The sequence below is a fragment of the Acinonyx jubatus genome, chromosome A3, assembly GCF_027475565.1.
Source record: "Acinonyx jubatus isolate Ajub_Pintada_27869175 chromosome A3, VMU_Ajub_asm_v1.0, whole genome shotgun sequence".
Classification (NCBI taxonomy): Eukaryota; Metazoa; Chordata; class Mammalia; order Carnivora; family Felidae; genus Acinonyx; species Acinonyx jubatus.
This window is the reverse complement of record NC_069388.1, coordinates 98,222,059-98,236,117: the sequence shown is the minus strand read 5'-3', so window position 1 is coordinate 98,236,117 and position 14,059 is coordinate 98,222,059. Positions and strand designations below refer to the sequence as shown.

Sequence of the window (14,059 nt, the reverse complement as noted above, 5' to 3'; positions counted from 1 at the left end):
GAGAATCGGCGGAGGTTTTGTCCTCAAGCTATGCCTGAGGGTCTTTCCGGCCGCCCCGCCTTAAGATGCCCTGGTGACAGGGAGCCAGTGGCCCTCAGCCATGTGAAAGTGGCCATTTTGGCTGACCAGCGCACGATTCTTCTTACGGCCTTATTCATCCGCGCCCCGCGCGCTGCTGCCGACTTGGCATTCTGAGGCTTGCTAGTAATTTATTGGTTAATGCCTCAGTGTTGAAAATGGCCGAAAAGGAGAATAACGAGAGTTCTGTCGTCGATTCAAACGATTGCCGTCCTACTTGCACCCCAGCGCTAAAGTTTCTGAAAGAGGCCCTTACCCTTTGTTGCTCTTGCAGTGGAGGCCGCGCTCCTGCCCCTTCAGCTCTGGCCTTCTCTCTGTCCAAGAAAGGAGGCCTCTCACAAGGCTGACCTTGCACTTGCGGACTTTCCTATGTCTTTGAGGGAAAAATAATCGATGTTTAGAGTGTCCTTTTGATATTTTTCTTGGGGGAGAAGCCCTTTTTAGCCCTTGTATGTGATTAACCAGATCTCTTGATAAGGTGAAATGGACCTTGATAAGGTCCGTTTCATGAAGCTTTCACTTTAAAATATCCACCTGTGTTTGTTCCAGCTTTGCCCATGAAGGGAATTCTAGGGAGAGAAGAAAAAAGAACAAAACAAAACTTGAGCCAACAAGGAGTAGGGAGTCAGAAACGGATTTCACGGAGTCCCCGTTTGGAATGAGCCCACAAGTGGAAAGGAGGGCAAGTGTCAACTTCCTCTGGTTCAGGGGCTGTGACTCAGTGGAGGTCTGACAAGGGCTGCTGTCCCAGTGGCCCCGAGTGCATTAACATGGGGTCTAATGATGTTACTCGGGAACTGCCCGCTCCTAGGATTAGATGCACGTTACCCTGGGGAGATGAATGAGACCCCTTGGAGCAGCCTCCGGCTGCTTAACTCTCAGAGAATTAGCTAAATTCTGAGGAACAATCCTGTCAGTGCGGGAGGAAAGGTGGGAGTTTGCCACTGGGAAACAATGGAAGCACTTGGGCTATGCTAGAGGCTTTGACAAAGAAGGTTAAGAAAGGGCTCATCATCTCTAGACTTCCTGACCACATCCATGGTGACTCAAAGCAGGCAGCAAGTTTGAATCACAAAAGAGACAACATGTTATTTTTATTTTAATTTTTAAACTACTGAAAAGCAACTGTATAAGACTTTCATAATTTGTTTTAGTGTATTTCATCTTTTTTTATTTTTAAGCAGAATGCCAATTTATTAACTCACAATGAGTAATAAAATTGCCCACTGGAACAAATTGCATGTGTAGGCTGGTCAGTGTATTATCTCCCAGCAGAAAAATCTATATGGGAAGCCAGAATATAATTAGAAGGTTATTTGATTAATATGGAGGCAGAACAAGGGGATTAGTTAAATTTAATGATTAGCTCATTAAACCCTGATACCCCTATGCTACCAACTCCACAGTGGGGTTGTTCCTGCCAAGGAGATTAGAATCAGCTGTTCATACTTGCTTACCTACTTTTCTTTGTAGCTCATAGCATGTGTAATATAGTGGTTAAGAATGAGGAATTTTGGAGTCAAGCCTCTGCCACTTAGTAACATTGCAGTGCAAACAACCGCTATATTTCAGTGTCCTCAGTCTGTAAAATTGGCTTACTAATAGTACTATCATAGGATTGCTTCAAGGATTAAATAAAATCATTCAAGTTAAGTCTTCAGCTCAGTATCTAGAACATAATAGGTACTTTTTTTAAACATCAGCTGTAAATCAGCCACCTGGGTGGCTCAGTCGAGCGGCTGACTTCAGCTTAGGCCATGATCTCATGGTTCGTGAGTTCGAGCCCCGCGTCGGACTCTGTGCTGACAGCCTGGAGCCTGCTTCGGATTCTGTGTCTCCCTCACTCTCTGCCCCTCCCCTGCTCACGCTGTACGTGTCTCTCTCTCTGAAAAATAAAAATATAAATAAACATCATCTGTAAAAAATAACCCTTAAGTGGCTTCTAATTGCTCTTAGGTTAGAAACTACAATCCCTATATATCCTGAATGTGATTTGGCTGCTCATCTTATGCCACTTTCTCCTCCTTTCTGCTTTTTACTTTGGATTTCTTTTAATTAGTAACAGTTACATTCATTAATTGATTAGTTTTGAATCAAGGCAGAGACATTTTCATTGATTTTATATTTTTCACATTGTCCCTTACTCCCACAAATATTTATGAGCCCTTCTGGCAGGCAGACCCAGGGACTGGTACTATGACATTCCTGGTCCCCGCCCACCCCGAGCTCTAAATGGGAGGAGATGCCTGGCTAACTCCTCCTCATCCTTCCTCCCCAGCTCAGCTACTACTTCCTGGATGAAGCCTTCACCTACACTAATTTCTCACAGGGTCCTGTGTTTCCTACTAAGTGCTACTTGAAATTACAGCACTTCTTGCTGTAATTTGTAAGCTCTGTGACACTGGGAAGGTGGTCTGTTTTGCTCAAGCTTTGTTACTATCTGACCCACAGAAGGTGCTTAGGAATGTTTGAGGAGAGGGAATGAGAAGAGCTGGAGAGAGGAAAGGAGACATTAAAAAAGAATAAATAAATATAAGGGATGGCAGAAGGAAATAGGGAAATAGGAAATCCTGGGGCTCATGTAAAATCAATGAAAAGAGCTACAGTTTTATCTTAGTTGCAAGCATTACAATAAAATTGAGGGCTCTTTACTAACGGGGAAGTTCTTTGCCATCCTGCTCTGAGAAGGGATTTCTGATTCCATACATTAGCGCCCTTAAGGGTAAAATAAACCCGAGAAGTTACTGGTTTATTTCATATTTAATATTAATGAGATTTGTTGAATGTGAAATGTTGTAAAGCACAAGAAAAAACCTAATCACTGGCTAAAGGCTCCAGATTTCTCAAAGAATATTAATGTGGCAGTAGTCTTTGAAAGAGGCAAGGTTGGGATTGAATAAACTAATGTTTGTGACTCACATAGCAACTATAACAACTCCAGGTCTTATCAGTTTCCCAGTGAAGAAGAGAGTTCCAATAACTAAGAGAAAGCATTTGCAGTGCAAGGAGTGTTTGGGCAGGAGAAAAGAGGAAAATGACACTAGGTATATCAAAGAGCAATAGAGGAGGTGTGGAGATATTGAGAAGAAAGCTGTGAGGCTATGAATCTTAAGAGTACCTTCTATGTGATGACAGGCCAAGAAGAAAGAAATCTAGACCAGATGTCTCTGTAACTGTTCCAGTCCTATAGGGCCAAAGCTCAGACATCTCAGATGGCCTCAGACACAAGCTAGCTGTAGAGGGATCTGAAACAAATACAGCGTGAATCCCCTCATTTTTAGGCTTCTTGGAATTTGCTTTTGTTTCTCGTTTTCTCTCCTAGTTCTTAATCACATCTTTGACAATCCCAATTAAAGTCTTGAGGGATGAAGAATGCATAGGGTATAATGAAGACACTAAAAAAGACAATTATATAATGATGACATTATGTATAATTTATATCTAATTGTGGTGGTCACTGTTCTAATATCTGTGCCTCATGACAGTACTAAGGAAGAAGTTACTGTTTCTCTTCCTGTTCTACAAATGAAGGTGCTAGCACTTAAGTAACCCAGGTCACGTATCAAGTCATTAGTGAAGCTGGGACTTGAGAGCCTAGGTCCAAGCTCTAAATTCACGCTCTTTGTTACAAGTCAAACAATAAATACTTCACACTCCCTGAGATAATTAATGGTAAAATTTAGTTTGTATCCTTTCATACCTTTTTCTATTAACAGGCACACATGCACACACTGGGGAACTGAATGAGACCCTCTTGGAACAGCCTCCAGCTGCTTAACGCTCAGAAGATTAGCCAAATTCTGAAGAACCATCCTGTCACTTATGTGAAAGTAATGTGAAACGTGGATTTTTCTCTTAAAATTTTTCATGGCCACTTTTCCAGAAACTGTGGAGATAAATCATTCTATTTTTTCTTTTTTTTATTGTAGTAAAATAAGCATATTTATAATTTTAACCATTTTTAAATGTACAGTTTTGTGGCATTAAGTACATTCACATTGTTCTGCAAATTCATTTTTCTAATAACAGTGAAATATAGATAGTATGACTGCCATTCAGTTCATTCAGCTGTTACCTTTACTGGTTGATATTCAAATTGTTTCTCATTTTTGCCCTTTGCACAATGCCGATGAACCTAATATATTTGTACATATACTTTTGTGAACCAATGTTTTTATTTTTGTGGAAAAGATGTCCCAAAGTGGAATTGCTGAGACAAAGGAAATGTGCATTTTTACATATCATTAATTACAGCCAGATTACTTTCCAAGTGGCTGTCACAACTCACATTCCTACCAGGAGGGTATGACAATATCATTTCCCAACTCTCTTGCCAGAGCTGAGTGTTACCATTTAAAAAAAATTTTGTCAGTATGGGACCTCATCAAGATAAAAAACTTCTGCTCTGCAAAGGAAACAATCAACAAAACTAAAAGGCAACCGATGGAATGGGAGAAGACATCTGCAAATGATGTATCAGATAAAGAGTTAGCATAAAAAATCTATAAAAAAACTTACCAAACTCAACACCCGAAAAACAAACAATCCGATAAAGAAATGGGCAGAAGACATGAATAGATACTTTTCCAAAGAAGACATCCAGATGGCCAACAGACACATGAAAAGATGCTCAACATCGCTCATCATCAAGGAAATACAAATCAAAACCATATTGAGATACCACTTTACACCTGTCAGAGTGGTTAGAATTAACAACTCAGGAAACAACAGATGTTGGCGAGGATGTAGAGAAACGAAACCCTCTTGCGCTGTTGGTAGGAATGCAAACTGGTGCAGCCACTCTGGAAAACAGTGTAGAGGTTCCTCAAAAAATTGAAAATAAAACTACCCTGGGACCCAGCAATAGCACTACTAGGAATTTATCCAAAGGATACAGGAGAGCTGATTCATCGGGGCACATGTACCCCTATGTTTATAGCAGCACTTTCAACAATAGCCAAATTATGGAAGGAGCCCCAATGTCCGTTAACTGATGAATGGATAAAGATGTGGATTATATACACAATGGAATACTACTCAGCAATGAGAAAGAATGAAATCTTGCCATTTGCAACAACGTGGATGGAACTGGAGGGTGTTATGATAAGTGAAATACGACAGGCAGAGAAAGACAGATATCATATGTTTTCCACTCATATGTGGAATTTGAGAAACTTAACAGAAGACCATGGGGGAAGGGAAGGGGAAAACAATAGTTTCAAACAGAGAGGAAGGCAAACCGTAAGAGACTCTTAGATACAGAGAACAAACTAAAGGTTGATTGGGGGGAGGGGCAAGGGAGAGGGGGAAAATGGGTGATGGGCATTGAGGAGAGCACTTGTTGAGATGAGCACTGCGTGTTGTATGTAAGAAATGAATCATGCTTCTGAAGCCAAGAGCACACTGTACACACTGCAGGTTAGCTAACTTGACAATAAATTATATTTTTAAAAAAATTTTGTCAGTATGACAAATGAAAAAGGTTAAGAGAATATTTTTTACCCTTGGGAGAATTTTTTTAAAGAGAATATCCAGAAGCCACAAAGGAAAACACTGATAAACTTAACTACATTAAAATGAAAAATTACTATATAAGTAAAATCCGGGGTGCCTGGGTGCCTTAGTCGGTTGAGTGTCCAACTTCGGCACAGGTCATGATCTCACGGTTTGTGAGTTCGAGCCCTGCGTCGGGCTCTGTGCTGACAGCTCAGAGCCTGGAGCCTGCTTCAGATTCTGTGTCTCCCTCTCTCTGCTCCTCCCCCACTCACACTCTGTCTCTCTCTCTCTCTCAAAAATAAATAAACATTAAAAAAATTATAAGTAAAATCCAAAGACAAACAATAGGAGAAAACATTTGCAACACATATGACAAAGGGTTAGTACCAATTGATAAGAAAATAACAAACAGCCCAATGAAAACTAGGAAAAAGAATGTAATTCACCAACGAGGAAATGCAAATTGTCAATAAACGTGAAAAGATGCTTAACCGCACTGATCAGTAAATTAATTCATTTGTATGGTAAGTTTGGGAACAAGGAGGCACACTCCATGTGAGGGAAGGGCAGAGGAGGAATCTAAATAATTGGATGCTCAGTCTTTAGCTCTTCTATGAGTTTGGCCTCTGGTAAAGCTTTCGTGATTCTGATGATGCTTTCCAGAATTTCTTAATGATGCCATTCATGTGGGTATCTGCTGTCAAAGGCTATAATCAAGAGACTCCTGTAAGAATTTATTCTCACCATTTCTATTGCTGCTTAGTCCTGCCACTTGGCTATTGTCTACAGTCATGTCCACTTGAATCATCAGTATCTTTATTGGGACAGATTGAAATTGTTTTTGCTATTATGTAGATGTACCACCAGCCATCCTCAACTTTTATCTGAAAGCCAATGCCATTTCCACAAACAAGCTATCATTTGGGGACTTACCTCTTTAGACCTCACCCCAACACTTCAGGAAGGCACATACTCATCTTTTGAGACTGGTCCTAGTTTAGACTTGCCCTGAATTCAGGGCAAAATCTGCCCCCGGATGAATGCCAACTCTGTCCGACTAGTACACCTACTTGCTTTTGCTTCCAGCTTTGTTTGCTTGGTGCCTGGGCCTTCCTGACCTCCCTTTTCCTCTCATTTTCCCCCACTTAAAAAAAAATTTTTTTTTTTGCTTAGTGATTGTGGCTTGACTTCCCACTAACTGATACCTGATTTGGCCTCAGGGTCCTTCCACTATAAACTGCCTCCACAGGCAGCCAAAGGAAGATCCTGCCCCATTCCCTGGGCAACTAAGGAGTAGAAGTAGGAAGGAATTCTTGTATCTTTTGTCCCCCAACTCTACTCTGTGGGAGGACACAGCTGCCCCTAGGGCAGAGATTGCTGGTGTTGTGGGGCAACTGGAAGAACTTGGCCCTGTCCTCAATGACGTTGCCTTCACAATTCACAGAGACCTTATACACTTGCTGGGGTTTTTGCCATACTTTGATAACTTTTCAGTCCTCAGGCTCCCCTAGGAAGCTTGAATAGTTGATGTTCTTACAATCCCATTTAACTGAAAAAGGCAATCCACAAAGGAGAAATGTAAAGAGAATTTGGCTTAACTGTATTCTGTGATTAAAGGCCTAGCAGAGGAAGAGCATACAAACCAGGCCATGGTGAGGATCTATGAGGTTGAGATATTCTCAGACACTGGGAAGCAGGGTTCTGGTCTTTGCCCCCAAACGTGGTCTGAGTGATGTTACCCTTTATAAACCATCTCAGAGGGTTCATGGGATGATCTGCCAGAGTGATCACCCAGTGTGTCCTGCTGGGATCATGCTTTCCTTTGTGAAGTTTCCTACATTGGTGCCTTCCTTCCAGGCTTCCAGCTGGGTTGCAGACATCAACCCAACTGTCATGGATTAGCTTGTATGTAGATTAGATCTAGTAGGATGTGTTTCTGGAGTCCTTTGGCAAATGCATCAGCTGGGATTCAGAGTAATGGGTAACCTTTCTCGAATAGATAATTCAAAGGAATAGTGTTGTGGTTTCAGCCCTGTCTGCACTTTAGAATCCGCTGGAGCACTTTAAATCAAGTGATGCCTAAACCTGTAGATTTATTAAGTCAGAATCTCTGTGCTTGGGACAAGGCACAGGTAGGTTTTCAAAGCAAAAGGTGATTCTAATGGGCAACCGGGGTTGAAAACTACTGGGCTAGCCAATTGTTGATTGAATCAATGGTGATAACCTTACATGTTCAAGAGGCCTGCAAGATCCCTATTATATATATGAAGAGAATGTTATTCTTCAGGACCGTGGACACCTTTGTGGGAAGCAGTGGATTCTCAAACTTTAATGTGCACACAAATCACCTGAGGATCGTTTTAAATCACATATTTTAACAGGATTCTGCATTTCTAACAAGCTCCCAGGAGGTGCTGATCCGGACTATGCACCACAGTGAGAAGCAAGTATCTAGACCAGCACTCTGCAAACTGGAATAGGATACATGAAACTTCCAAGGTCTGTGTAGATATTGGTAGTTTTAAATGAATCAATTTCCAGATCCCCCAACTTCCATATCAGCTATTTTCTAAAATGAATCTGCCTGATAATAGACCTGAGATGAAAGAGTGGGTTCCCATTCTCCCAAGTCCCTTTCACAGTGGCCCTTGTCTTAAGTGTATTTAGAAAAGGAAGACCTCTCACCCAGCTGAATCCCACATTGGGGTGCTAAACAAGGGAACACACTGAAATATTGGTATAGGTATTGAGAAAATGAATGATTCCAATAACTAACAAATCTTTTTCAAGTTAAATCTTCTTTAATCCTTTGTTTTCTACATAACTGGATGACTTAATGACATTATTAGCAAATTGATCATTACACATACTTTTGGATGATAAATCACTATATGGTTTTGTTGTGTGGTGGGGTGTTTTGTGGTTTTTTTTTTTTTGGCATTTAGAAGGAATTAAGAACACTTAGTAAAATTGCTCTAACAAAACTTTTCATATCTATTTATATGAACAAGTTTCCTTAGTGTTTATACCTGTAAAATGAAAAACAGATTAGAATCAATAATGAATCTTGTCTCTTTCTTGCAATATGTAATAGTCTTCCATGGACTTTAATTAAGGGAAGGGGTGCCTGGGTGGCTCAGTCGGTTAAGCATCCAACTTCAGCTCAAGTCACAAAATCATGGTTCATGAGTTTGAGCCCTGCATCAGGCTCTGTGCTGACAGTCAGTGTGGAGCCTGCTTGGGATTCTCTCTCTCTCCCCTTCCCTCTCGTCCCCCCCCCCAACAATTGTGGGTGGGTGTGCTCATACGCTCTCTCTCTCAAAAATAAATAACTTAAAAAATAAACTAATAAGGAAGAAAAAACCCACCCACTTCGTTACACACACACACACACACACACACACACACACATGATTATATATTTTTCCTTTTTTGAGTGATAATTATGAAAGATTATAATGCATTTATGATTTAGATGAATCATGTACTTATTATTATCTTGGTAAGTCAAGCCAAAGGAAATTTGGCTGATTCTCAGAGACTTATAATAAACATTTTCTAATATATTTCAATTTATATACACATTTTAGAACAGAGTACATGATAGAGTGATGAATAAAAAACTTTCAAAATAAAATATAAAATATATTTCAGTAGTATAAGATTCTGTTAGGGAATAGATTGGAGTTCACAGAGAAAAAGGAACAATATGAATTTTTGCACTCTTAGAGAGGAATTTGTTAATATATTTTAATTTTTATTTATTATTACTTTTTGTTCATGTGTTTTCTAAAATGAGTATTAACTCTATGGTATTTAGATTCCATTGGACATATTTAAGAGTGATGGTTTATTATATTTTAAATGCCAATATTTAAAATATGTTGGGGGCACCTGGGTGGCTCAGTTGGTTGAGCGTCCAACTTTGGCTCAGGTCATGATCTTACAGTTTGTGGGTTCGAGCCCTGCGTTGGGCTCTGTGCTGACAGCTCAGAGCCTGGAGCCTGTTTCAGATTCTATGTCTCCCTCTCTCTCTGCCCCTCCCCTGTTCACACTCTGTCTCTGTCTCAAGAATAAATAAACATTAAAAAAAATTTTTTTAATTAAAATATGTTGAAAGTTACAACCTTTTTTTCTTTTTAATTACACCTTTAATCTGTTTATTCATTTCTTTTTTCTTTTTGTCTTTTTTTATTTTATTTTTTATTTTTTAAAATTTACATCCAAATTAGTTAGCATATAGTGCAACAATGATTTCAGGAGTAGATGCCTTAGTGCCTCTTACCCATTTAACCCATCCCCCCCCCACAACCCATCCAGTAACCCTCAGTTTGTTCTCCATATTTATGAGTCTCTTCTGTTTTGTCCCCCTCCCTGTTTTTATATTATTTTTGTTTCCCTTCCCTTATGTTCATCAGTTTTGTCTCTTAAAGTCCTCATATGAGTGAAATCATATGATTTTTGTCTTTCTTTGACTAATTTCACTTAGCATAATACCCTCCAGTTCCATCCCTGTAGTTGCAAATGGCAAGATTTCATTCTTTTTGATTGCCGAGTAATACTCCATTGTATATGTATATCACATCTTCTTTATCCATTCATCCATCGATGGACATTTGGGCTCTTTCTTTACTTTGGCTATTGTTGATAGTGCTGCTATAAATATGGGGGTGCATGTGTCCCTTTGAAACAGCACACCTGTATCCTGTGGATAAATGCCTAGTAGTGCAATTGCTGGGTCATAGGGTAGTTCTATTTTTAGTTTTTTGAGGAACCTCCATACTGTTTTCCAGAGTGGCTATACCAGCTTGCATTCCCAGAAAGTTACAACCTTTTTTTAATGTTTGTTTGTTTGTTTGTTTAGAGAGTGGGGGAGGAGGAGAGCATGAGCGGAGTAGGGGCAGTGAGAGAGGAAGACAGAGAGTCCCAAGTAGGCTCTGCACTGTCAGCACAGAGCTCCACCTGGGGCTAGATCTCTTGAACTGAACTGAGATCATGACCTGAGCCCAAATCAAGAGTAGGACACTTAACTGACTGAGCCACCCAGGTGCCCCAAAGTTACAACCTTTCAAATATACTTGTGATGAAAAACTTTAGATATCTAATTTAAAATATACTGGTAGTAGGGATGCCTGCGTGGCTCAGTCAGTTAAGTGGTCGATTTCGGCTCAGGTTGTGATCTTACGGTTCATGAGTTCGAGACCTACATCAGGCTCTGTGCTGACAGCTCGGAGCCTGCTTCAGATTCTGTGTCTCCCTCTCTCTCTGCCCTTCCCCTGCTCATGCTCTGTCTCTCTCCATCTCAAAAAATGAATAAACATTAAAATATATACATATATATACTGGTAGCATATAATTTTAACTTTTTTAAATGTTTATTTATTTCTGAGAGAGACAGACAGACAGAATGTGAGCTGGGGAAGGGCAGAGAGAGGGAAACACAGAATCTGAAGCAGGCTCCAGGCTCTGAGCTGTCACCACAGAGCCTGATGCAGGGCGCAAACCCACGAACTGCAAGATCATGACCCGAGCCGAAGTCAGATGCCTAAGCAACGAAGCCATCTGGGTGCCCCTGGTAGCATATAATTTTAAAACATTATTTTTGGAGTTAAAAAGCCACAACAATTAAAAGAATACCTACATACACCCGTTTGAGAGGAGAGGGTACTCCAAGATTTGAACCTCGAATTATTTAGAGTTTATTTGGAAGTGATTGTAAAAGAGACAACTCAGGATGGTCCAGGCAGAAACTCTATGTGAGCCAGTAGCATGCAGAAATGTTAGTAAAAGTATGATCATTCTCTGGTCCCGCATAGTGTGCTGATGCTATCAATCAGATATTTTGTAGGGTTTCTCCAACATTCACAGTATTGACATCGTGTGCTGGATAATTCTTTGTTATGGGGAGTTATTCTGTGCATTACAGGATATGTAGCAGTATCCTCGACCTCTACCCATTAGATGACCGTAGTACCTGGCCCCACTCCCCCAAGTTGTGACAATGGAAAATGAGCTCCCCAGTTGAGAGACACTGAGCTATTGGAATCTTTGAAGGGTTATTGTTAATGCTGGAGTTCATAAATCAGGGTCCAAATTACCTGTACTCTGTCTGGAAGTCAGCCTTGCTTTCATTCACTTTGAGGATTGGAATGAAATTTTAAGTCCCTAGAAGCATACTAGATGAAGTCCGTAACCCCACTGACTATAAGGCCTTGTCTATGGACGAGTACAGACTTGAGTCTCTGCCTCTGACAAGGAATAGTCTCACTTTGATGGGCTTCTAGACACTGGGTATGGCAGAAGCGTGGGCAAAGAGGGATGGTGAAGCAGGCACTGCCCTCACTGCCCGGAGGCAAGCTGTAAGTAGTGTGAAGATGGCCTCCCAACTTGGGAACCAAGAACACCAGCTGACCACACATTCTGAGCCCTAAAGGTGAAGTACCATATAGACACACAATCATGGCCACACGTACTTAAGGAACACAGGGAGTATGTGAGGTCATGATTGTGAGTCTGTGTGGTGCTTCACCTTTATTCTGGGGGCAAAACATACTAGTGAATGCCACTATCTGTTATCCTTTAAGGTGATCTTGGACCTTGGACAGTAAGTGGCCCTTGCTGGACAAGGACCTATTTGGGAGAATTGCTCAAGACCTGCAAATTCACTACCTGTGGTCCAGAGCCACAGGAAAATGCCAGCTTCCTGTGGCTCCGTGGTATCTATCTATTACAGAGGTGCTCCCCTAGTCATTCCTTTGGAATGAGAATTTTACTTGAAGATTGGAGTACATTCATGGTGTCTAAACTCTGGCGAGGCCCTGAGAACCAACTTACACAAACTACCCCATGGGTAGCCCTTACGGGTATGGCCTGATATGTACAGATGCTGCCCTCTCCTTGGACTCTTGCCCATGTCCAGGCCCACTGCTACCACCTGTGATTTGGCCAGACTCTGACCCTCTCCCCTTAGCCTCCTGCCACGTGTCCATCCTGAAGTTCCCTCAGACACACCTGGCAACAGATGAAGTGGGGGAGTGGGTAGTGAAGACTCTTGTACCACACTCAATTTTTGCTCTTGCTCTAAGCAACCAAATCACCGAAGATAATTTTTAATAGTAAATGGACCCCATGTAGGTTTTCCTCTTGTGAGCTGAATAATGACTATGGATATCCCTTCCTCTTTACAGTTATTTCTTTAAGCTTATTTTAAATATATATATTAAAGTAATAAAGCACATTAAAGAAAGTTTAGAGGAATTGGATTGAGAGTCCAGAAATAAACCCATACATCTATGGCTAATTGTTGTTTGACAGAGGTGCCAAGACCATTCAACGGGAGAAGGAAGAATCTTTTCAATGAACGGTGTCAGAACAACTGAATAGGCACATGCCAAAGAATGAAAGTGGGTCCATACCTCACACCATATACAAAAATTAAAATAGATCAAACATCTAAACGTAAGAGCTGAAACTACACAACTCCTAGAAGAACAAACACAGGAGTAACTCTTCATGATCTCGGACTAGACAGTGGTTTCTCGGATATGACACCAAAAGTATAAGCAACCAAAGTAGAAATAAATAAATCAGACTTCCTCAAAATTAAAAACTTTTCGTTCTTAAAGGTAGCTATCAACAAAATGAAGAGACAGCCCACAGAATGGGAGAAAATATTCATAAATCATCTATCTGGCAATGGCTTAGTATCCAGAATATATAAGTAACTCCTACAACTCAACAAGAAAAAGATAAGAAATATAACTCTAACATGGGCAAAGCAGTTGAATAGACATTTCTCCGTGAAGGCATACAAATGTCCAATAAGGACAGGAAAAGATGTTCATATTATTAGCCATCAGAGAAATGCAAATCGAAACCGCAACGAGATACCACTTCACACCCACTAGCATGGGTGAAATAAAAGAGGTAATAACAAGTATTGGCAAGGATGTGGAGAAATTAGAACACTGATATATTGCTGGTGGAAATGGAAAATGGAAAACAGTTTGGTCATTTCTCACAAAGTGAAACAGTTATTATATGAGCCAGCATTCCACTCTTAGGCATATATATATATATATATATATATATATATATATATACATATATATATATATATATACATATATATATATATATACATATACACATATATATACATATATATGTGTGTGTGTGTGTGTGTATATATATATACACATATATGTGTATATATATATATACACACACATATATATGTATATATATGTATTCAAGAGAGTTAAAACATATTCACACAAAAATTTGTACACAAGTGTTCATAGCAGCTTTTTCATGATAGCTGAAAGGGGGAAACAAACTGAATGTCCGTCGACAGATGAACAGAGAAACGACATGTGGCATAGCCATCCCGTAGAAAATTATTTGGCCATAAAAAGGAATGAAGTTCTGACACATACTGCAACATGGATGAACGTTGAAAGCATTATGCTAAGTGAAAGAAGCC

General features: G+C 40.2%; 1 long non-coding RNA gene across 1 annotated transcript in view; it reads left to right on the top strand.

Moving 5' to 3' along the window:
• Positions 1 to 1,792: 1,792 nt before the first annotated feature.
• Positions 1,793 to 14,059, top strand: part of LOC113603135 (uncharacterized) — a 42,361-nt gene continuing 30,094 nt past the window's right edge. The window contains exon 1 of the long non-coding RNA XR_003424675.2: positions 1,793 to 8,073. This is a non-coding gene — a long non-coding RNA (uncharacterized LOC113603135). The remainder of the gene's footprint in view (positions 8,074 to 14,059) is intronic.